The sequence below is a fragment of the Bubalus kerabau genome, chromosome X, assembly GCF_029407905.1.
Source record: "Bubalus kerabau isolate K-KA32 ecotype Philippines breed swamp buffalo chromosome X, PCC_UOA_SB_1v2, whole genome shotgun sequence".
In the NCBI taxonomy this organism is placed as follows: domain Eukaryota; kingdom Metazoa; phylum Chordata; class Mammalia; order Artiodactyla; family Bovidae; genus Bubalus; species Bubalus kerabau.
Window position 1 is genome coordinate 107222482 of NC_073647.1, and position 26406 is coordinate 107248887.

Below are 26406 nucleotides of genomic sequence, written 5' to 3' on the forward strand. Positions count from 1 at the left end.
CTACCGGATGTGGCCAGAGGCATCACAGATACCAAAAACATAACATCTTCTGAAGACTTGGAGTTTATATGATATTGAGGGAGGGGCTCCAGTACTGTGAAGCATGCGTCAGTGCCGCACCTGTCACTTGATAGCATGGTAGTGCAGTACTCTGAAGCCAGACTGCCTGGCTTCAAATCCTAGATCTGCCATTTCATAGCTGGACAAGTCATTTAACCTCTATATTCTTTAGTTTTATCTTCTATAAAAATGTGGATACTAATAGTACTTACTTCACAGAGTTATTGAGGGTATTAAATGAGTAAATATATCTAATGTGTTTAGAGACTGGCAGGTAGTAAGCACTCTTAGAAATGAAAACCATTCTCAAAAAACACAAATTTGGGAATTTAGAGGGGTTATTTGGGTACTTTAGGCTGCGGGATATCAAGTTCATTAGGCAGTCAGAATGGTTTAGGATTCTTCAATGGGAAAACAGGAAGCAGGGTTTAAGGGTAAACCCCTCTTGAGAGATGACCCACATTGGCTATTTCCTCATTGGACCAGAGCAATACCAAATGGGGGATCACTGATAGTGAGGCTTAATCTAGGGTAAGTAAGTAAGTGTTAGTCGCTCAGTCGTGTCTGACTCTTTGCGACCCCATAGTCTATAGCCCGCCAGACTCCTCTATCCATGGAATTCTCCAGGCAAGCATATTGGAGTACGTTGCCATTCTGTTCTCCAGGGGATCTTCCTGACCTAGGTATCTAGCCCGGGTCTCTTGCATTGCAGGCAGCTTCCTTACTGTTTGAGCCACCAGGGGAGGCAATCTAGGGTAAGGGATTTCCTAAGCACTTAATAATTCTCTTTTGGAACTAAGCTGTCAGGTACTGAGAGGCTTTTTAAAGGGTGTGATGGCTCTTCAGGTTGAGGACATGAGTCTGTTGGAAAGCAAGTTTACTGTCAGGAGTTGAATCACACTCTCAGAGGTAGGACTGACCACATCAGAAATGCTTTCAGTCTTTGTTCTAAATTCTTCTGGGCCCCCTCTGAGTTTAAGGAAATTCCTAGCCTTAGTAACTATCTCAGACAGAATCTAGAGGATATGAACAGGAGGAGTGAGTCATACTGAAAGTAAGTGCTTGGTGGGGAGGCATATTTTAGGAAAGTGTCAAAAGTGAAAGTTCAAGAAATGCAAAAATTGTAAACAAGATTTTATCCAATCAAATCCAACAATATATTTTGAAAGATAACCAAGTGGAGTTTATCTCAGGAATGCAGGACTGACTTAACATTAGAAAATCAGTCATTGCAATTCATCATGTTAACAACCCCCCTCCAAATCCTGTATGATTATTGCAATAAATGCAGAAAAACATTTGACAAAATCCAATATCCATTCCTGATTTAAAAAGAAAAAACTAGGAATGTAAGGGAACCTCTCAACCTGACATGGAGCATTTACAAAAAATCCACAGCTGACACTACGTTTAGTGGTGAAAGACCGAAAGTTTTACCCTCCACCATCAGAGGCAACACAAGGATGTCTGGTTTCATCGCTTCTGTTCAGCATTGTACTGGACGTTCTTGCCAGTGCAATCAGATAAGAAAAGGAAAGAGAGAGAAGAAAAGGCAAGACGTTCAGATGGGAAAGGAGGAAGTTAAACTATATTTTTATAGTTATATAAAACCATATTTTTTATAGAAGATGTGACTCTTTGTAGAAAATCCAATTGAATCTACCAAACAACAAACTACTAGAACTAATAATTCCCCAAGTTGCAAGATACAAGATCAATATACACAAAACAATTATATATACCAACTGTATATAGCAATGAACAATTGGACATAGAAATTTTTAAAATTTCAGCATAATAACATCTAGAAATATGAATTAGGAATGTATCTGACAGAAAGACCCGTACACCTATATTGCTGAAAGAAGACCAAATTAAATGGAAAGATACACCTTGTTCATGGGTCAGAAAACTAAGAATTGTTAAGATGTCCATTCTTCCCAAACCAATTTGTACATTCAACATAATCCCTATAAAAGTCTCAGCAGGCTTTTTTTTTTGCAGAATTGGACAAGGTGATCTTAAAATTCATATGGAGGGACTTCCCTGGTGGCCCATGATTAAGACTTTCCACTGCAGGGGGCACAGATTTGATCCCTGGTCAGGGAACTAAGATCTTGCATACCATGCAGCCAATAAAATTAAAAAAAAATTTTTAATTAAATTCATATAGAAATATAAAGGCACTGCAGAACCTGAAACAGAGTACAGAAGCTTTGGTTAGGGTCCAGCCTTCCTACAGGATCAGTCCTGTCGATAGAGCCACCATAGGAAAAACAGTAGAGGGGCCTCCACAGGATACAAACAAGCGATTTGCTGAAGTAGAAAACAAAAAACTAACAGGCATAAGAAAAGATGTGCAAATGCATTGGTTATCATAAAAAAACTACAAAATGAAATTATGAGATTTCACTTTCGATCTCATAGATGGCCAAATTTTAGAAAGCTCAATCATGCCGACTGTGGTGCTAGAGAAGACCCTTGAGAGTCCCTTGGACACAAGAAGATCAAGCAGTCCATCCTAAAGGGAATCAACCCTAAATATTCATTGGAAGGACTGATGCTGAAGCTGAAGCTCCAATATTTTGGCCACCTGATGTGAAGAGCCGATTCACTGGAAAAGACCCTGATGCTGGGAAAGATTGAGGGCAAGAGGAGAAGGGGGCAACAGAGGGTAAGGTGGTTGGATGGCATCACTGACTCAATGGACATGAGTTTGAGCAAACTCAGGGAGAAGGACAGGGAAGCCTGGCACACTGCAGTCCATGGGGTTGCATAGTCAGACACAACTTGGCAACTGAACAACAATCATGCCATGTCCTGTAATAGGGATGTGAGGTTAAGGACCCTCATGCACTTCTAATGATAGAAGGGACTTGGGCAGCCATCCCAGAGATGAATGTGGCAATACATAATCCAGTCAATATCCTCATGTGCCACCTGAAGAAATTCTCACACAGATCCATAACAGGTCAGGCAGGAGAATGTTTGTTGTAGTGTGATTTGCAACAGTGGGGAGTTAGGGTCGTTCTGGCTGTCACCAGGGGATACACTCCATAGTTGGCCTTTCAGCAGTTAGATCAGTGAGTTAGACATACACAGAGCAATACTGGTGATCTACAGTAGCACTGGATGAAAAATCATAAGCTGTAAAACAAAACACTATTCTCATAAGTTACAAATGCATGCACATATATACCAAATATTCATCTTAAAAGAACTCAAAAGGGTATATGTATGTGGTATGTGTTAGTCGCTAAGTCATGTCCAATTCTTTGCAACGCCATGGACTGTGCCCCGCTAGGCTCCTCTATCCTTAGAATCCTCCAGGCAAGAATACTGGAGTGAGTTGCAATTCCCTTCTCCAGGGAATCTTCCCAACCCCAGGATCGAACCTGGGTCTCCTGCATTGCGAGCAGATTCTTATCTGAGCCACCAGGGAAGCCCCTTAAAAGGATATAAGTTAAACACATTCAAAGAGATGCCTGTGAAGCAGGATTTGGCATGGAACGGGGGTGTGGATAATAGGGAATAAACAAAACAAGCAAGGGAGAAAGGAAAAAATAAACAGAAAGCACGTATTCCTTTGTCTTAGTTTACCTACTCTCTGTGGTGTTCATCCTTTAGCATCTGCTCTTCACTAAGGAGGAAACAGCCCCACCTGTCCTCTGTTATCCTAGGGACAGAATGCTAGGCGAACCTGCCTCAGTGTATCTGTAGTTTATCTGTACTAATTTGACCACATGCTGCTGAAGCTCCTGCACATCCTCCCTCCAAGCACTGCACAGCCTCAATCAGATGTGGACATACATTCCACCGAACAAATTATCTGCTGTCTTCTACTCTTGCCCATGCTGGGAAGTGGGGGCAGGTCACGGGGAGATGAGAAGTAGAAAAGTTAGAGGGGCCCACTTCCTGTCAAACATATTGTTACCAGACGATATGTTTTACCAAATTGTTACCAAACTAATTTTTCTGGTCTGCACAGCAGCCTGCTGGTGCCCTGACTGTGGTGAGCCATGTGTGTTTCCCTGAACTCACATGTGACCTTACCCTCTGACCTTCCCAGACTTAGCTCTCATAAACTCTTAGGGAAGCTGAAGCCAGACTATGACCAAGAGACTCGGTTCAGCTTACCTGCTTTCGGGCATCTTCACCCAACAGCAACTTTAGTAACCAGCTAGGTGTGTGCTGGCCACACCCATTTTCAAAACAAAACGATATTATTGTCTAGGGCAAAACTTTCAAGGAAAGCAAGAGAATGAGAACATAAAGGTCAAGATAATGGTTTCCTTGGGGAAAGGAAGATACAAAGCAGCTTCTAAAATACTGTAAAGTTCCAGTTCTGAATCTTGGATATTTTATTACTCTTCCTTAAACTGTACAATGGCTTCCCTGGTGGCTCAGTGGTAAAGGATACACCTGCCAGTGCAGGAGACACAGGTTTGATCCCTGAGTCAGGAATATCACCTGGAAGGGGAAATGGCAACCCACTCCAGTACACTTGCCTGGAAAATCTTATGGACAGAGGAGCCTGGCGGACTACAGTCCATGGGGCCGCAAAGAGTCGGACATGACTTAGCAACTAAACAACACAACAAACAGTACAAATAAGTTCTGGAAACTTTTCTATATGTTGAATGCAGTTAAAATTTTTGAAGAAGCACAGTTTTCAACCCCAATAACATTTACACCTGACAGAACACACAGAATCAAAGAGAATAACAATAAACAAATTAGAATATCTGCCTATGGAGGCAGAGGGTTAGAAATGTAAATGGAGAATGAAGAGAAAATGGGATGCATGAATAAATAAATAAATAAAAGACATCCAGTCTAGTGGTCAAAGATAATGACAGTTTCCTTTGCCTTCTGCCCCTTAATATTGAATATGATAAAGCAGCTGGGCCTTACATATCTTTTCAAAATCAACAGGTGCAAAGTCAAATCACATGAAGATTATTATAATAAAGGGTTGCTACAGAAGGTTTCCCAAGGCGGAAGATTTTGAAGGCCCCTCTGAGTGGTCATCTCTCCAAGGTTTGATTTGTGGACTCCTGCCCAGTGTTCCTGAAGGATTCCAATGCAACGCTTGGTGCATCAGCCCATTTCACAATAAAACTAAAAAAACCAGTGGAGAAAGCAAGAGATTATAGTCATGTTCTTATAAGGGCAAAAGAGGGAAAAGAAATTGCCTCTATAGTTTTAAAAACAAGAAACAAAACCCAGCAGTTGGGAAAGTGAGTGCTTGTGTAAACCTCAGCCATCTTCAGCCTGGAGGAGAATCATGAGGGTAACACCGAGTCTACTCAGCTCACTTCTGGCCACAATATTTCATTTTGGCTCCCAATCCTAGCATCCCCATCTCCACTGATGGGCAAATACGCATTTCCCCCTCAATATTAAGGCCACCTGTTCCACCTAATCTCCCCATGCTCAGTTTGCTCATTAAACTTGTTTACTGGAACTGAAATTGAGATAAAGCCAATTATCCCGAATCTTATGAAATGGCTCCCTATTACTGTGTTATGTGCCTTCCTGCCTTAACCCATGTGTCTACTAACATATCAACTGGAAATATTCCTTGCAGACTTCTCTAGTGGTACAGTGGTAAGAATCCACCTGCCAGTGCAGGGGACACGAGTGTAATCCCTGGTCTGGGAAAATTCCACATGCCAGGGACCAACTAAGCCTGCGAGCTGCAGCTACTGAGCCTGCCAACCACAACTAGAGAGTGCGTGCACCCCACAAAAGGCCTTGCACGCTGCAAGTAAGACTCGATGCGGTCAAATATTTTTTTGTAAAAATTACACAGCGTATAATTACCTTTCTGTCCCAAAGAGCCTGTCATCAATGTTCTCCTCAAACATGGCATCTTATTTTTCTTTTGAACTTTTTATTTTGTATTGGGGTATAGCCAATTAACAATGTTGTGGTAGTTCCAGGTGAACAGCGAAGGGACTCAGCCATAGATATACATGTATCCATTCTCCCCAAGCCCACCCTCATGGCATCTTTAAAAATGATAGTTGACTTACAGTGTTGTGTTAATTTCTGCTGTACAGCAAAGTGATTCAGATACATATATGTATGTTGTTCAGTCACCAGGTGTGTCCAACTCCTCAAGACCCCATGGACTGCAGCACACCAGGCTTCCCTGTCCCTCACCCTCAGCATCTCCTGGAGTTTGCCCAAGTTCATGTCCATTGAATCAGTGATGCTATCCAACCATCTCATCTATATATATACATACATTCTTTTAAAAATATTCTTTTCCATTATGGTTTATCATAGGATAATGAGTATAGTTCCCTGTGCTGTACAGTGAGTGAGTGAGTGAAGTCGCTCAGTTGTGTCCGACTCTTTGTGACCCCATGGACTGTAGCCTACCAGGCTCCTCAGTCCACAGAATTTTCCAGGCAAGAGTACTGGAGTGGGTTACCATTTCCTTCTCCAGGGGATCTTCCCAACCCAGGGATCGAACCCGGGTCTCCTGCACTGCAGGCAGATGCTTTACCATCTGAGCCACCATTTTACTATCCACTCAAACATGGCATCTTAATACCAACTCAGAATGTATGCAATAGCCTTGTCCTCCCGGTAAGAAAGGCAATTTATTTCTAAGAGCCAACAGGTCTGCCACCACGTTCTGAACCCACACCACTTTAATGAATATGTCACCCCTTTCATCTCAGAGTTCTGAACCCACCTCATTTTCTCCATGAATCTATCTCAGACTCATTTGAGATTGAGCATCTCTTGGTTTCTCTTGTTTCAGAACACTCCAGTTCCCCAAAACTGCCTTCGCCCACCATCAACAACTAATAACTTAGACTGTCCCTTCCCAGGCCCCAGCATCTGTAAGGAAACTAGACTGTTCCGTTAGTCCTCAATATGCCTCAGTGTCATCTGAGAGCAGGAAGTCTCAACTCATCAGACCCAATGTACCTTCTACTTTCCTGAAATGAAATTTGCTACTAATGGAACCCATCTACACAGTTCTTAAAAATCAAGATAATGCACTAACTTCAACATAAAAGGAATATATCAAATTATTTTCTGCATCAGTTGAACTAATCTTATGGTTAATTCAATTGATGCAGAAAAATCTAAAGGCGTTTGTCCTTTAGACCATTTATGTGGTAATGTTTGATGTTCCTGGGATAAACTCTACCTGGTAATAATCTATATTTTTGAATACAGTGTTAATGCCTGTTAGCTAACATTTTGTTGGGGATTTTCATTTCATAAATGAAACAGCCCTAGAATTTTCTTTTCATGGATTCTTACCTAGTTTTTCAATCTAGGTTGCACTAAGCTCAAAAAATTAAATGGATAAGTTTCACTCTTTTGTTATTGTGCATAAGATCAGAAACTTGAAAGTTTGCTACAATTTACCTACGAAATCAAGTAGTGGTGAAGAAGGAGAGTTCATTGACTACCATTTTGGTTTCCTTTATACTCACTGGCCTATTCAAGACCTCACTTTTGTGTCTATTTTAACATGTTACATTTTTCTTGGAATGTATCCTTTTCATCCAGGTTTTCAAATTCATTGGCATATCATTCATCATTCTTCTTTTAAAAGAATTTCATTCTACATCTTGTTTTTGTAATTTTCTTCCCCCACTCCCTTTTTTTATTACTCTTTGTCAGAGATTTGTCTCCCTTATGAATCTTTTCAAAGACATTGTCTGTTGTTCTCTATGGCATTTATTTCTGCCTTACCATTGTTTCTTTCTTATTTCTTTGAATTCAGTAATATAAACTGTGGCATTAGCACAAAAATAGAAAAGTAGACCAATAGAACAGCATAAATGCAGACCTGTGGATATAAAGGAACCTAGCGTATAACAGATCAATGGAGAAAGGACAGTTGCTTTGTTGAAGGTGTTTAAAAACCTGACTCATGACTTGGAGAAAAATAAAAACAGACCCCTACCTCATACCACATACAAAAAATGGACTCTAGATAGAGGACCTAAATGTGAAAGATAAAACTCTAATGTTATAAGAGGAATTATAGGAGGATATCTTTGTGACCTAGGGGCTTGGAATGACTTATTAGATAAAAGTGCAAGATTATAATTCATATGGTAAAGAGTTGATTGATTTGATTACATCAAATTAAAGGATTTGTGCTTGATGAAAGACACGGGAAAAAGGTAAAAGATAATCTACAGATTAGGAGAAGATATTTGCAATGTTTAAATCAACAAAGGATTTAATATCTAGAACATCCAAGGACTTCCTGTGAATCAACAAAAAACACCACCACTAGTTGGGCAAAGCACAGAATAGACAATTTACCGAAGAAGAAATTTGAAAAGCCAAGAGCGTATATGACGAGGTATTCAAGATATTGGAAATCTGAGAAGTTAACATAACAGTGAGATCTGACTTTACATTTATGAGACTGACAAAATTAGAAAACAGGATAATGCCCAGTGCTGATGAAGCTGTAAGGACCTACAAACCCACCTGCATGGCTCCTGGGAGTGTAGATTTGGGCAGCCATGCTGAAGGGCTGTCTGGCAGTACCTTGCCAAATGAAATATGCATTTAACAGTGAACCATATGCTGATTTTTTATGGAATTTTATACTGAGTTATCGTCTACTTTTAGAAAAATATGAAAACGTAATAATGGTATCATATAATTAAGTCAGAGTGGGCTGATTATAGGCCTTTGCCACTTTAAAGGGTTTCCCAGGTGGTGCTAATGGTAAAGAACCCACCTGCCAAGAGACAGAAGAGACGAGGGTTCGATCCCTGGTTTGGGAAGATCCCCTCGAGGAGGAAATGGCCACCCACTCCAGTATTCTTGCCTGGAGAATCCTGTGGACAGAGAAGCCTGATGGGCTACAGTCCATGGGGTCACCAATAGTCGGACACGACTGAAGCAACTTAGCACGCACACCACTTTAAAAACACTGTTATTCAGAATATATTCATTATGTGAGTATAATATTTATTTTGAATATTTAGAATTTTTAGAATTTTCGTTATCAAATTAACCAGAAATTAATATTTCATTTACCATATGTAGATTTTTAAGTGTTCGTGAAGTTCATTTTAAGTATTCTTAATGCATCCTAATATTAAATATCAAATTTGAGAACCTTACATATAAATAGATTTAATTTATAAAAAAATATTTGTTTCCAAATCTGTATTAGGGTTCTCTAGAGAAACAAAAGCAATAGACCTAAGGAATTAGGTCACACAGTTACAGAGGCTGACAAGCCCCAAGATCTGTAGGGTGAGTGGGCAAGCAGGAAGAGCCAGTGTTTCATTTTAAATCGAAAAGCAGAAAAAAGCTTGATGTTCCAGTTCAAAGACAGTCAGGCATAAAGAATTCTCCCTTATTCTGGGGAAAGTCTGACTTTTTGTTCTATTCAGGCCTTCAACAGATTGGATGGGGCCCACACACATTGGGGAGGGCAATCTGCTTTACTCAGTTTACCAATTCACATGTTAATCTCATCCCAAAGGACCCTCACAGGAACACCCAAGATAATGTTTGGCCAAATAGCTGGCAGTCTGTGACCCAGTCAAGTTGACACATAGAATTAACCATCACAAGTTTACCCCCTGTCAACTTGACACTCATAGGCATCTCTTTAAATTATACTTAATTTCCAAATGAAGATAATACAAAGGTTATCCTTCTACTTAACATGATACAGCTGTCCTGTGTACAGCAAAAATGAATTAACCCCTTCCCCAGAAGAGGAGGTAAAGTCCTTGTATGATGTCTCCTCTTCTCTTTGACATCCCATGACTTAAATATTATGATTTGCTACGTGAATAACTGCATGTCAGGAACCAGGGGATATGTTAATTTGCTCAAACAATGAAACCACATTGGTACAGCAGCTACAACCCAAGTTACCACCTGGTTAAGCTTGCAAGGAAATGGCAGCCCACTGCAGTTTTCTTGCCTGGAGAATTCCATGGACGGAGGAGCCTGGCAGGCTACAGTCCACAGGGTCACAAAGAGTCAGACACAACTGAGCAACTTACCACTCACTCAAGCTTGCAACAATCTGCTGTCATTCTCCAAGATCATCTGTCTTCTGCACAGGCCAAATAGGAAAGCTGAATGTGGATGGGATGGGAATCACTACCCCTTCATCTTTTAAAGCCTTGATGGTGACACTGATCTCTGCAATCCCTCAGGAATGCAGTACTGCATTTAGTTTATTATTTTCCCGGGTAGAGGCAGTTCTAGTGGCGTCCTCTTGGCATTTCCCACCAGCATCGCCCTCGCTTCACAGATCGGGGAAACAATGTAGAGATTCTGCCAGCTGCTGAGTAGATCTACTGCAAGTATGCATTCTGTGACTGGGGAAAGAACCATAATATAGGTTTGGGAACCCATGCGGCCCACTGTGAGACAGATCTGAGCTAAAACTACATTGATCCCCTGACCTCCACAAGCCCATACTCTGACTGGTGGGCCACAGTGGTCTCCTAGAAATAATGTCCGTTCAGAGTCAGTGTCCGGTAGTCCCCCCAGAGATCTGATTATTCCCTGTTACTCAATGCACAGTTACCCTAGTAAAAGCTCTGGGTCCTTTTGTGGAGGCTGAGAGAAAGATGAACAGTATGAACTCTTGGCAGTGTTCCTGTAGGAGACCTGGCCTCCCCATTCCAACTTTCAGGATCCTATTCCTTACCAATCAGTTCTCTCTCACTTTAATAGGGGGCACCTTGTAAGACCAGGCGTTCAACTTGTGTTGAAATTCAACCAGCTGCAGGGTGAGAATCTGGGTTTGACTTCCAGCAATCTCAGTCCTGCAACTACAGGAGATGAGGACCTCCAGGGCACACCTAGAACCTGCCAGGTCATTTATGTGCCTCTTGTGCCGCGATTTCAAATTCTTGAGCTCCTTCTTGACTTTCCCCACTTTGTAGATCAACCTTAGAAGCAACCAGACAATCTCATTATATTCATTCATTTAAGAAAAATGTTCAAAAATATATAGATCCTTGCTTCTTATGAGTAGTTGATTAGGAGTATCCACTGGTAATAGTTTGTGTATCTCTATGAGCAGTTCATGGAATATCAGTGCTTTCTTTACTACTGGGATAGTCATTGTGTGTGTTAGTTGCTCAGTCATGTCCAAGTCTTTGCAGCCCCATGGACTGTAGCCCACCAAGCACCTCTGTCCATGGGATTCTCCAGGCAAGAATACTGGAGCGTGTTGCCATTTCCTTCTCCAGAGTATCTTCCTGATCAAAGGATTGAACCCCAGTCTCCCGCATTGCAGGCAGATTCTTTACCATCTGAGACACTAGGGAAGTAGCCACCAGTCTCAAAACGCTAATCAGATTACAAAGCCAATTCAAGAAACCCCAGAACCAATTCGGAAATTCATTCTTAAAATTCTGTTCCTTTAGACTGCTTTCATTATCAAAATCAGGATTAGGGCTCTGCAGAGAAACAGAAGCAATAGGATGTGTATATATAGATAAAGAGATTTTTTTAGAAAGAATTGGCTCAGAACAGTCTTATGGACTCTGTGGGAGAGGGAGAGGGTGGGAAGATTTGGGAGAATGGCATTGAAACATGTAAAATATCATGTATGAAATGAGTTGCCAGTCCAGGTTCAATGCACGATACTGGATGCTTGGGGCTGGTGCACTGGGACGACCCAGAGGGATGGAATGGGGAGGGGGGAGGGAGGAGGGTTCGGGATGGGGAACACATGTGTACCTGTGGCGGATTCATTTTGATATTTGGCAAATCTAATACAGTTATGTAAAGTTTAAAAATAAAATAAAATTTAAAAAAAAAAAAAAGAAAAAAAAACAAAAAACAAAAAACTATGGAGGCTAACAAGCCCCAAGATCTGCAGGATGAGTTGGCAAGGGGGAGACTCAAGAGAATCAATGGTGTAGTTCCAGCCCAAATGCCAACTGACCCAGGAAGAGCCATTGTTTCCTTTGAGTCTAAAGGCAGGAAAAAGCTGCTGTCCCAGTTAGAAGGCAGTTAGGGAGGAAGGATTTTTTTTTACCTGGGTGGGGGGAGGGTCAGCCTTTTTGTTCTATTCAGGCCTACAGATTGGATGAGGCCCACTCAATCAGAGAGTGCAATCTGCTTTTTACAGTCTGCTAATTTAAATGTTAATCTCATCCAAAAACACTCTCACATACACACCTGGAACAATGTACAAATATCTAGGCACCCTATGGCCCAGTAAGATTTACACATAAAATTAACCATTACAAGGTAATACTCTGGAGGTCCAGTGATTAGAACTGGGCACTTTCACTGCTGAGGGGAATTAAGATCCTGCAAACCATGCAGCACAGCCAAAAATAAATAAATAGAAAAATAAAAGTAACCATCACAATATCATAATGGACTTTTGGGGTAAAGATGCAATGTCATCATATCTCCAAAACCATCTCCACGTCCATGAATGGTGTTTACATCATGAGTGTTAGTCGTTCAGTCATGTCCAAGTCTTTGTGACCTGTTGGATTGTAGCCCACCAGGCTCCTCCTCGGAATTTTCCAGGCAAGAATACTGGAGTGGTTTGCCATTTCCTTCTCCAAGGGATCTTCCTGACCCAGGGATCGAACCCAGGTCTCCTGCATTGTAGGCGGATTCTTAACCACTGAGCCAGCAGGGAAGCCTTACTTCATGAGGATCATCTCAAATTTGGATTTGAATGCCCAACAAGCCCTCATTCCTCAGCTTAAATGTCTGATTTGTATACAAAATGTTTGAGAGAAGCAACAATACAAAACAGATGATTCTGTGTTAAACTATTCCAACAAATATTTCATGAATTACTTTTTATTTTGGAGCAATCACAAAGACAAGTTGCAAGAACAGTACAGAGAATTTTTTTCCCGAACCATTTGAGAGCAAGTTACAGACCTAGTGCCCCATCACTTCTGAATATTTCAATGTGCTTTTCTACAAACAAGGATATTTTCCTACATAACCACAATTCACCCATCAATGTCATGAAATTAATGTCGATCCATCACTATCACCTAATTCTCAGATCCCATCCAGATTTCACCAGTTATTTTAATAATAGCCTAAAATTTATAGCAAAAGGACTCAATCCAGGATCATGCATTGCATTTTTATGAACATTTTGAAACAAGTCTGTGTAGTGAGTGAGGCCATGGTGACAGGAAGATGTCCTGAAAAGCTGAGATTTAAGTAATATATTGTTTTATACAGAGGAGCCTTCATCTGTAAGAGTTTGCCTTTTGATCTGATTTCCATGGGAAATGGTACTATCAGTATGGTGAAATGAAATACAAGGTACTAACCTCTCTCCTGTTTTCAACGTTGTATAAAGACAAGGGCTCAGAACATTCTTCTCGGTTGTTTCATAAGTGTGTGTGAGCTGAGTCAGAGGAAGAATATTTTCAAAAGTTTGTGAGCCACAATAAAAATTGAAAGTTTTTTTCCATGGTCAATTGGTACCTGACAGATTTGTGGAGAGATTAGCTGAATTTTTTGGTCCCTGAATATAGTTTATAGAAATTTGTAAGGATCATGTGAAAGGAGGTTAATGTGAACTGACAGAGTTTTGGGGGTTCAAAGCAAAAACTCTGGAAAGTTTTTGGAGCTTTGGAAAAGTGAGGTTAAAAGTTATTCCCTTGGTAATGTTGCTGTTATAATTTGAATCATAAAGACAAAAATTTTAATGGAGTAGAATAATGTGAATAACTTCAGGAAGGAATCATCATTTAAAAACCATTAAAATGTTCAACTGGATTTAAATGATTTCAAGAATGAAATAGAAATTCTGGCTAATGGTGAAAAAAACTCATAAATTTTTCCTTTCCATTTACCACCACCTACTTGAGAAAAAAAAAATTCTCATTAATAGCCACAATCAAGATTTTGAAGAGATTATGAGAAGTCCTGATCAGGAATTGTGTGTATCCATTTCCAGCATAAAACCTTATGTAAAATGTATATTCCAAAAAAGATGATCGAATGTGTCATTAAAATGTGAAAATAGTTTATTTATACAAATGAAAGATTTACTGTCTCCTCTAATACTGTATAGTTTATTTTTGTCACAACTATATAAAATAAATAGAGGGACTTCCCTGGCGGTCCAGAGGTTAAGACCCAGCGTTTCCGCTGCACAGAGGTCAGGGGAGGAACCGATTTGATCCCTTCTATCTCTGGTCGGGGAACTAAGACCACACATGACGTGCAGCACAACCAAAAAAACAAAACAAAAAACCAAAGTAGCACATGTGTTCACCAAGCCCTCTTCCCACCCCTTTCTCCACACCCCCATACGTCCTCCGAATCGGAGCCACAGCCAAGGTGATGTTTCCTCTGAGCTATAGTCTTGCTCCAGCTCTGGGAGCCCAAGCACCAGGACTGAGAACATCTAATGATAATAATGGCAGCTAACAGTTACTGAGGACTTGATTTATGCCAAACACTAAATACAGGAAAAGAAGTGAAAGTGAAAGTCATTCAGTCGTGTCTTACTCTTTGTGGCCCGCCAGCTTCCTCTGCCCATGGAATTCTCCAGGCAAGAATGCTGGAGTGGATAGCCATTCCCTTCTCCAGGGGATCTTCCTGACCCAGAGATGGAACACCAGTCTCCTGCATTGCAGGCAGATTCTTTGCTGAGCCACCAGGGAAGCCATACTAAGTACATAATCTTATTTAATTATCTTATTTAACTACTAAATACATATAATCTTTTTAGTTCTCACAATAACCCTCTGTGGTAGGTATTATTATTCTACTGTCCTCCTTCATTAGAAAGATATGGGATCTAGACTATAAGAGATTAAGTTATTTGCCAAAATTTACACAGCCAGTAATCCATGGAGGCAGGATTTGCACCCAAGCAGTTCAGTAGCCTCTGGGTGGGTGGTTCCTCCCTTCTGAGTACCCAATGTACCTGCTCCTTCTGGGCCCCTTTCTGCTCCCTGCGTGTAGGGTAAGGGAGTTAGAGAACGCCAGGTTTGGAAAAAGAATGAGACCAGCACTTTACAGAACAGATCACCTTTAATGAGGCAAGAAGGGGCAGCAGTCAGATTAGTGAGCTGCTGCCCTAACCCAAGAAAAGAGTAAGTATATATAGGCATATATGTGGAAATCTACTGTCTTAAGGCAGCCTGTTCTCCTCCAAGGTTGTTTGGATTAGTTATCTCTTAAACAGCTGGGGCCAGAGAAGGCAATGGCACCCCACTCCAATACTCTTGCCTGGAAAATCCCATGGACGGAGGAGCCTGGTGGGCTGCAGTCCATGGGGTCACTAAGAGTCGGACACAACTGAGCGACTTTACTTTCACTTTTCACTTTCATGCATTGGAGAAGGAAATGGCAGCCCACTCCAGTGTTCTTGCCTGGAGAATCCCAGGGACGGGGGAGCCTGGTGGGCTGCCATCTATGGGGTCGCACAGAGTCGGACACCACTGAAGCGACTTAGCAGCAGCAGCAGCAGCAGCCGCCTTTTGTTTGTCCTGGTAAAATATATTGTTGTGTGTGCATGTATTTGTAATATATCTAAGGGTGTTACGTTGTATATTTCATTCTGTTTCCTGTTCACACAGCAATATGTACTTTTAATTTTTTAAACTTTTTGTTTTATAATTTCAGACTTATAAATGTTACAAACCCAATACAAATAATTCTCATATACTCTTCACCCACCTTCCCCAATGTTACCATTTTACATGATCACAGTACAACTATCAAAACCTGGAAATCAACACTGATACAATACTATTAGTCTATTCAAATTTCACCTTGAACTTTATTCAGATTTTACCAGTTTTTCACCTAATATCCTTTTTCTGTTCTCGGATCCCTCAATACAATTAGTTATCATTATTATGTCTTTCTGGTCTCCTCTAAATTACCGTAGTTCCTCGGTCTGTCCCAATCTTTCATGACGTTGACACTTTTGAAGAGTACTGGTCAGTTTATAGAATGTCCCTCAGCTGGGTTTTCCTGATGTTCTTGCATGATTAGATTTAGGATTAGATTAGATAGATTAAATGTATGTATCTTTGGTAAGGACCTCAGAAGTGATGCAGCCTTCCCAGTCCATCATGACAGGGGGTATGGGATGTTTGTATATCATATTAGTGGTGATATTAACTTTTATCACTTGATTAAGGTGGTGTCTTCCACTGTAAGATTGCTATTTTCATCTTTGTAATTAATAACTAACTTGTGACGAGACACTCAAAATATCTTCACAAATATTCTGTCTTTGACCACGGTTTCACCCACTAATTTTAGCATCCACTAATGATTCATGCCTGATACAGTTGTTACTGTAGTGTTTCCAGATAGTGATTTTTCTATTTCAACTGTTCCTTCTACACTTTTTAAACGTTATTAGACTTCTCTTGTATTAAAGATTTTGCTTTCTCCCCTATTTATTGGGCTTCCCAGGTGGCTCTAGTGGTAAAGAATTCACCTGCAATGCAGGGACACCGGAGACTCAGGCTTGATCCCTGCGTGGGGAAGATCCCCTGGAGGAGGAAATGGCAACCCACTCCAGTATTCTTGCCTAGAGAAACCCATGGACAGAGGCTAGTTCATTCATTCATTCATTCATTCATTTGTTTACATCTGTAGGGACTCATGAGTTCTTATTTTATTTTGTGGATTATGATTCATTACACTCTTTATTTGTTTTGTTGCTCAAATTGTCCCAGATTTGGACATTGGGAGATCCTTTAAGTTGGCTTTTGTGTGCTTTTGACATGTTCCTTTCATTTTAAGCCCATCTTAACTCTCTGGTCCCAGCCCTGAAATCATCCATGTCTCTAATATGTTTAGATAGATTATAGATAGATAAATATATAGATGTGTGCATGTTCAGTTGCTCAGTCATGTCCAATTCTTTGCGACCCTATGGACTGTAGCCCCCAGGCTCCTCAGTCCATGGGATTTTCCTGGCAGGTTACTAGAGTAGGTTGCCATTTCCTTCTCCAGGGGATCTTCCCGACCCAAGATTGAACCCACGTCTCCTGCACTGCAGGCCGATTCTTTACCACTGAGCCACCAGGGAAGTCCAAATAAATAGATAGATGCTTTATATATCAGCAATATATCTATATATTAGCTTTATTGAGATATAATTGTCTAAAATATACATACTAAGTATAACACCATTATTGAAATACAATTCACATATCACACAATTCACCCATTTAAATGTACAATTCAGTGTCTTTTAGCATATTCAGAGTTGTTAGACCATCAAAACCATTTAAGCTTATGGTATTTTCATCACCTGCAAAAGGAAAATCTGTACCTGTTAGCTGTCATCTCCCATTTCCCTTCAACCTCCATCTGCCACCTCCCTAGGCAACAGCTAAGGCTTTCCACGTGGCCCTAGTGGTAAAGAATCCACCTGCCAATTCAGGAGACATAAGAGAGGTGGGTTCGATCCCTGGGTCGGGAAGATCCCCTGGAGGAGGAAATGGCAACCCACTTCAGTATTCTTGCCTGGAGAATCCCATGGACAGAGGAGCCTGGAGGGCTACAGTTCATAGGGTCATAAAAAGTTGGACACGATTGAAGCAACTTAGCATGTAGGCAACCACTAATCTACTTTCTGTTTCTATAGACTTCCTAGTCTGGACATTTCACATAAATGGACTCATACAACATGTATCTTTTGTTTCTGGTTCCTCTCATTTAGCATAATGTTTTCAAGGTTTGTCCATGTTTTAGCATGGGTCTGTACATCACCTATTTCTATTGCAAACAATATTCCATTGTATGGATATACCACATTTTATTTATCCATTCATCTGTTATAGACATTTGGGTTTGTTCCACTCTTGGTCTATAATAAGTAATGGCAGCAATATATTGTAAGACATATTCTTATATGTAAGACATAAAGCAACCTCAGCCACTTTACAGCACTATGGTGTACAAAATCCTTATTTTTCCTGTCTACTCAGCAAGAGTGGACACCCAGATTGCTTCTGATTCTTTGCCATCACAGATTTTGAGGTAATGAGCACTCTTCAATATGTTTCCTCATGCACATTTGAGAGAATTTCTTTGAGATATATGTCAAGGCGTGGAATTGCATAGTGTTTGTTCTTGACTGGAGTCCTCCAAAAGGGCTGCTCCATCTTCACTCCTATCAGCCATTTACAAGGATCATCGAAAAAGCAAGAGAGTTCCAGAAAAACATCTATTTCTGCTTTATTGACTATGCCAAAGCCTTTGACTGTGTGGATCACAATAAACTGTGGAAAATTCTGAAAGAGATGGGAATACCAGACCACCTGACCTGCCTCTTGAGAAACCTATATGCAGGTCAGGAAGCAACAGTTAGAACTGGACATGGAACAACAGACTGGTTCCAAATAAGAAAAGGAGTATGTCAAGGCTGTATATTGTCACCCTGCTTATTTAACTTCTATGCAGAGTACATCATGAGAAACGCTGGGCTGGAGGAAGCACAAGCTGGAATCAAGATTGCCAGGAGAAATATCAGTAACCTCAGATATGCAGATGACACCACCCTTATGGCAGAAAGTGAATACCTAAAGAGCCTCTTGATGAAAGTGAAAGAGGAAAGTGAAGAAGTTGGCTTAAAGCTCAACATTCAGAAAATGAAGATCATGGCATCTGGTCCCATCGCTTCATGGCAAATAGATGGGGAAATGGTGGCTGACTTTGTTTTTCTGGGTTCCAAAATCACTGCAGATGGTGATTTCAGCCATGAAATTAAAAGACACTTACTGCTTGGAAGGAAAGTTATGACCAACCTAAAACAGCATATTAAAAAGCAGAGACATTACTTTGTCAACAAAGGTCCATCTGGTCAAGACTATGGTTTTTCTAGTGGTCATGTATGGAAGTGAGAGTTGGACTATAAAGAAAGCTGAGTGCTGAAGAATTGATGCTTTCAAACTGTGGTGTTGGAGAAGACTCTTGAGAGTCCCTTGGACTGCAAGGAGATCCAACCAGTCCATCCTAAAGGAGATCAGTCCTGGGTGTTCATTGGAAGGTTTGATGTTGAAGCTGAAATACTTTGGCCACCTGCTGCAAAGAGCTGACTCATTGGAAAAGACCCTGATGCTGGGAAAGATTGCGGGCAGGAGGAGAAGGGGACGACAGAGGATAAGATGGTTGGACAGCATCACCAACTCAATGGACATGGGTTTGGTTTGGTAATGAACAGGGAGGCCTGGCGTGCTGTGGTTCATGGGGTTGCAAAGAGTCAGACACGATTGAGCGACTGAACTGAACTGAACTTATAGCTTCACATAAACACACCAACACTTGGTCTTATTCAGCTTTAAAATTTTTTTCATCAGTCTAATAGGTGTAACAATATATCTGCATTAGTCTTTGTTGTTGTTTTGGGCCATGCAGCATGTAGGATCTTAGTTCCCCAACCAAGGATCAAACCTGAGCCCCCTGCAGTGGAAGCACAGAGCTCCACTGGACCTCCAGGGAAGCCCCTTTAATTTTGTTTTCATTTCTATTTATCTGATGGCTGCTTAGTTTGAGCATTTGTTCATGAGCCTGTTAGCCTTATGGCTTGCTTTCCTTTTCATATTCTTTGTAGACCTGTTTGCATCTGAAGTCCTCTCCAAAGGTTTCCCTTCTGTGTGGTCTACACCAGTGATCCCAATCCTGCAGGAAACCTGGATGTCAACCAGGGATTCTATACTCTGTACCATGGGGCACTCACAGATGCCTCTCTCTCTGATTTCTTGAGCTGCCTGAACAAACTTGCCTAACTCTGGTCCTCAGCACCCTCTTCTTTTCAAAGTCTCCCTGTGGATCAAGGCCATGGTGGTGGAGTCACATTCATGTCTCCCTACTGACCCTTAGGATGCAACTCCTGTGCTTTCCACACACTTCCACTCATCCCTGTTATGTGTCCACAAGCTATCTTTCCCTCCCCAAAGCTATATAACCTTTTATCAGAAAACTCCAGGGACACTCCACTGTCCAAAATCTCCTGAAAGGATTCTATGTGGGGTCCTCTCAGGGGAAGGAGGCACCATAGAAGCTATCATCCAGGAGGTTTCACTCTTGTCAAGGCCCTGCACTGCCTATCTGGAGCAGATCATGAGGATAAAACATGGGGTACCCTCTCCTCAAAGAAGCATGGGTGCATGGAAGATGGAAGAACTTTAGAACAGCCTGAGACCTGAGTGCCAGGAACCACTAGGAAGGAGGCACTGGGGCAGCCAGGACAGGGAGAGAGATATGTATGACCTTCAGTGACTTTGGAGAAATGATGGCCATGACCTTCGGGCACCTCCAAGCCCAGGCCCCTCCCTCACTAGCCTTAGCTCGTAAATCCTTCCAGATTATGCCCTGTTCCAAAGTAGACTCTTGGCACCTCCCCCACCATCTTTTTCTCACCCACAGACTCCCGTCTTTATTGTGGCTGCCTCCCTCTACTCCTATCCTTATTTGGACCACTTCCCTCTCTCTACCTTCAACCCCAGCATCCCACAAAATCCAGATATAATCATAGGTTCTCTAGGGTGCCTTTTCTGGGTCCAAGTCTCCTTCTTTGTCTCCACTTACCTTCCTCCCCAGGAAAGAAACGAGGGACCTTCTGGCAGGTGCCCAAGGGAACCAGAGCTGGCAGGTGCTGGAACCAGAGCATGAAATGGAGAGGACTCTCTTCACCTCAAAAGGTTGGGTGTCCTCCAACCCTGTCTTGAAGCTGCCATCTTTCTGGAGGTCGCCATAGGCTGCAGGGCTCACAAGTGAAGGCTCTCAGTGACCAAGGCCCTGTGAAGTTAAAGCCCTGCAGTTTGCCACGTCATCTCCATCCCACCCTACTCCATACTCATTGCTCCAGCCATTCCCAGCAGGACAGCAGGGCCCTGCTGTCTGGTCTCTAGGCTTAGCTACTGCTGCACCCTCAGGTTGATTCTCCTCTCTCTCTTTATAATCAGGCACCCCCTAACTCATCACTCCAGACAGCTAATCACCACCTTCTCTGGGATCCTCCCTTACCCTTTCCCTCAGGCTACAGAAAAGTGGAAAAATTAAGCTATGAAGAATATATAAAGTTGAAATAGAGAACACAATAGAGGAGTAAAATAGGTTGAATACAGATGAAGAATGAATAAGGGAATTGGAAGATTAGATTGAAGAATTCTTTGAGAAAGTAGAAGAATAAAAATGTAGAAAATATTAAGTTAAAAAACTAAGAGAAATGGAAAATAGAAAAGCCTTGATAGTGGTCTCAGAAAAAGAGTAAAAATAAAAAAACGAGAGGAGAATATACTTAAAGAATGGAGGTAAATATCCCAGGATTAAAGTTTACTGAATATCAAATCACTTTACAAACATCAATTGTACTTCTGCATATAAGCAGATGCAGTTAGAAAATAAAATGTTTTAATTAACACTTAAATTGCATTTAAAAATCAATTATTTAGAAATATGTCTTAAAAGGACATGCAAGTGCTTTGTGGGTTGCAACCCACTCCAGTGTTCTTGCCTGGAGAATCCCAGGGACGGCAGAGCCTGGTGGGCTGCCGTCTCTGGGGTCGCACAGAGTCGGACACAACTGAAGCAACTTAGCAGCAGCAGCAGCAGCAAGTGCTTTGTGGAGAAAACTATGTAACTTTTTAAAGAGAGATTAAAGAAGATGTAAACAAATGAAGTGATATACCGTATTCACAGGCTGATGAACTCAATATTACAAGGATGTTGGTTCTCTTCAAATTGATTTACAGATGCAATATAAATCCAAGTAAAGCCTTAATGGGTAGTCATTGTTTTGTGGAATTTGACTACTTCCAAAATGTATATAGAAATGAAAAAGGCCAAAAATACACATTACTCCTGAAGAACAATAGAGAATTTTGTTCTATCAGATGACCAGATTTTTAAAATAAAGTTACAGTAATTCTGACCATAGTATTGCTGTGCATGTATGCTAAGTAGCTTCAGTCATGTCCAACTCTTGCGACCCTATGGATGGTAACCCAGCAAACTCCTCTCCATGCTATTTCCCAGACAAGAATACTGAAGTGAGTTGCCATTTCCTCCTCCAGGAGATTTTCTTGATCCAGGGATCGAAACTGCATTTCCTGCATCTCCTGCATTGGCAGGTGGATTCTTAACCACTGACCACTGGGGAAGCCCCATAGTTCCACTAGCCTAGTGGAACAAACCGCTCAGAAAAAGACCCATGTATGTGATTTAACAAAATGTAGCACTGGAGAACAGAAGTACCAGGGCAATTTTATGTTGAGACAATTGGGTGTCCAAATAGGAAAGCAAGCAAACAAAGACACCTAAATTGGAATGTTTACCTCACATATCTAAAAAATCAATAATTCACAAATAGTTATAAACCTAAAGGTGAAAAGCAAAGAAGATAACATAGGAGAATATATTTTTGACTTTGGGATAGTAAAACATTTCTTAAACAAGACACCAAAATTACTAATGATGAAGGGATTGATAAAATGGACTACATTAAAAATAACTTATTTTCACCTAGACTTCCCTTGTGGCTCAGCTGGTAAAGAATCTGCCTGCAATGCTGGAGACCTGGGTTCGATGCCTGGGTTGGGAAGATCCCCTGGAGAAGGGAAAGGCTACCCACTCCAATATTCTGACCTGGAGAAGTCCATGGACTGTATAGCCCATGGGGTTGCAAAGAGTCGGATACAACTCAACGACTTTCACTTATTTTCACCTAGAAATACCATAAACTGTGCAACGGTAAATTACAGAATGGGAAAAGTATATTTTCATCATTTAAAACCATCAAAGATTTCATATCCAGATTACAAAATGAAATCTTACAGTTCAACAAAAGATCTATAATCAATAGAAAAATATTCGACAGGGAATTCCCTGGCAGTCCAGTTGACAGGACTCCATACTTTCACTGCCAAGGGCCCAGATCCGATCCCTGGTTGGGAAACTTAACATCCCACAAGCCATGGCCAATAAATTTTTTTAATTAAAAAATATTTGAAAGATTTGAATGAACACTTCACAGGAGAATATCCAATAGCCAGTAAGTGGCCACGAAAAGGTGCTCAATTTTATTAGTTTTCAGGGAAATGCCAATTTAAACCATATGAGATACTGTGCTTCTCAGATTGGCAAAAATTAAAAAGTGACAGTACGGGTGGTACTGACATGGGACAGACAACAGGGCCTGAACCTAAAAGTTTCTCTGAAAAATAGAGCCTATATTAGAAAACAAACAAGAAACCTCTGTATCTCTTCTAGTCACCAGACTGATGTAGCCTGAAATCAGTCATAAAGCCAAATACCGCAGGTTGTTGAATTACACCGCAGGCTGAATTCACCAGATCTCCAGGTCTCTTATGTGAAACCTAAAGACTTCTGGTTGCTGGAAGAATGGGACCTTGGGAATTGAAATTGGCGCATCAAAGTTGATTTGCATTAACCTGAGCGATACCTAAACACCAGCTTCCACTGAGTCTCCCTTGGTGGCAGAAGCAGCCCTTCCTCCACAGTCTAATGGGACTGGACCTGAGTGACTTGGGGATTCTCCAACGATTTGGCTGATCTTTCTCAAGATCCATTGATATCACCTTTTGGTGCCTCCATCCCCATTACTGGATTCAGACTCCTGTATGTCAGACCTGTGAGAAGAAAGCCTAATTTATGTTTGCAGAAACCCCAATAATATATGTGAGAATTGATGCATGATAGATCATAGGGAAATAAATACAATTTTAGATTGGGCCAAACATTTTTAATTGTGGTAAAATACATATAACATAAAATTTGCCATTTTATGGGCCAAAGAACTAAACAGACATTTCTCCAAATATACAAATGGCTAACAAACACATGAAAAGATGCTCAACATCACTCATTATCAGAGAAATGCAAATCAAAACCACAATGAGGTACCATCTCATACCAGTCAGAATGGCTGCTATCAAAAAATCTACAAATAATAAATGCTGGAGAGGATATGGAGAAAAAGGAACCCTCTTACACTGTTGGTGGGAATGCAAAATAGTACGGCCACTATGGAGAACAGTGTGCTGCTGCTGCTAAGTTGCTGCAGTCATGTCCGACTCTGTGCGACCCCATAGACGGCAGCCCACCAGGCTCCCACGTCCCTGGGATTCTCCAGGCAAGAACACTGGAGTGGGTTGCCATTTCCTTCTCCAGTGCATGAAAGTGAAAAGTGAAAGGGAAGTTGCTTAGTCATGTCCGACTCTTCGCGACCCCATGGACTGCAGCCTACCAGGCTCCTCCATCCATGGGATTTTCCAGGCAAGAGTACTGGAGTGGGGTGCCATCGCCTTCTCTGGAGAACAGTGTGGAGATTCCTTAAAAAACTGGAAATAGAACTGCCATACGACCCAGTAATCCCACTGCTGGGCAGACACACCGAGGAAACCAGAATTGAAAGAGACACGTGTACCTCAATGTTCATCGCAGCACTGTTTACAATAGCCAGGACATGGAAGCAACCTAGATGTCCATTGGCAGACGAATGGATAAGAAAGCTGTGGTACATATACACAATGGAATATTACTCAGCTATTAAAAAGAATGCATTTGAATCAGTTCTAATGAGGTGGATGAAACTGGAGCCTATTATAAACAGTAAAGTAAGACAGAAAGAAAAAGACCAATATAGTATATTAATGCATATATATGGAATTTAGAAAGATGGTAACAATGATCCTATATGCGAGATAGCAAAAGAGACACAGATGTAAAGAACAGACTTTTGGACTCTGTGGGAGAAGGCGAGGGTGAGATGATTTGAGAGAATAGCATTGAAACATGTGTATTATCATATGTGAAATAGATCGCCAGTCCAGGTTCGATGCATAAGGCAGGGTGCTCAGGGCTGGTGCACTGGGATGACCCTGAGAGATGGGATGGGGAGGGAGGTGGGAGGGAGGGTCTGGATGGGGAACACCTGTACACCCATGGCTGATTCATGTGAATGTATGGCAAAAACCACCACAATATTGTAAAGTAATTAGCCTCCAATTAAAATAAAATTGTTTTTAATTTGCCATTTTAACCACTTTCTAGTATACAGTTAGGTGGTGTTAATTACATTCAAAATGTTGTGTGACCATCACCATTATCTAATTCCAAAACTTTTTTTTTTTAACCATCCCAAACAGAAGTTCTGCACCCATTAAGCAATAATGCCCATTCCACTCTACCCCTAGTTCCTGGTAACCTTTAACTTACTTTCTGTCCCTATACATTTGCCAGTTCTAGATATTTCATATAAGTGAAATCTTAACAATATTTGTCCTTTTATGTTGGATTATGTCCCTTAGAATAATATTTTCAGGGCTCATGCTCTGTGATGACCTAGAGAGGTGGGACTGGGGGGAGGGGGAGGTTCAAGAGGGAGGGGATATATGTATACTTACAACTGATTCACGTTGTACAGCAGAAACCGACACAACATTGTAAAGCAATTAGCCTCCAACTAAAAATACATTTTAAAAAAGAACCTGTTGCCAAATCCAAGGTCATGAAGATTTACCCCTGTGTTTTCTTCTAAGAGTTTTGTGGTTTTAGCTCTTGTATTTAGGTTGTTGATCCATTTTGAATTAATAGTATAGGTATGAGGTAGGGGCCCAACATCATTCTTTTGCATATAAAAATCCAGTTGCATCAGCACCCTTTGTTGAAGAGACTATCCTTACTCCACTGAATGGACTTGGCACCCTCATCAAAAACCACTTGGCCATTTGATTTGTCTTTTTCAAGATTGTTTTGACTATTCAAGGCCCCTTGAAATTCCATATGAATTTGAGGATTGGCATCTCCACATTTCTGCAAAAAGGCTGTTGGAATTTTGATAGGGATTTTGTTGAATTTGTAGGTTGCTTTGTGTATTAGTAACATGTTAATATAAAATCTTCCGATCTGGGGACTTCCCTGACAGTCAAGTGGTTAAGACTCCAAGCTTCTAATGCAGGGGGTTTGAGTTCAATCCCTGGTCAGGGAACTAAGACCCCACATTCTACGCAGCAAAAAAAAAAAAAAAAAAAATCAACCTTCATTGTGGCATGTGGCATCTCTAGTTGTGGCATGTGGCATCTAGTTCCCTGACCAGACATCGAACCCAGGCCTCCAGCATTGAGAGTGCAGTCTTAGCCACTGGACCACCAAGAAAGTCCCCTACAGATATCTTTTAGATGGTATTGTAAATGAAATTGCTCTTAATTTCAAAACACAACTGATTTTTATGTGTTGATCTTGTTCCTTAAAGCTTTGCTGAATTTATTAGATCTAGGCCTTTTCTGCATCTGAAATGCCCTTTCTGCATCAGTTGAGATGATCATGTAGGTTATTTTTCCCTTGTTCTATTAATGTGGTGTATCTATA

The 26406-nt window shown here is 41.1% G+C and overlaps 1 protein-coding gene across 5 annotated transcripts in view; it reads left to right on the forward strand.

The window, feature by feature from the left end:
- Positions 1 to 26406, forward strand: part of KANTR (KANTR integral membrane protein) — a 70834-nt gene that overhangs the window by 28771 nt on the left and 15657 nt on the right. The window contains exons 3-4 of one of the 5 annotated variants that reach the window (XR_008708624.1): positions 2488 to 2734; positions 4996 to 6184. The exons of 2 other annotated variants lie outside the window; for them this stretch is intronic. The gene's annotated coding sequence lies outside the window, so the exon portion shown is untranslated. Of the gene's footprint in view, positions 1 to 2487; positions 2735 to 4995; positions 6185 to 20616; positions 22718 to 26406 lie in introns of those variants that run through there. 2 more of the 5 variants (XR_008708626.1, XR_008708623.1) reach the window with 2 other exon arrangements.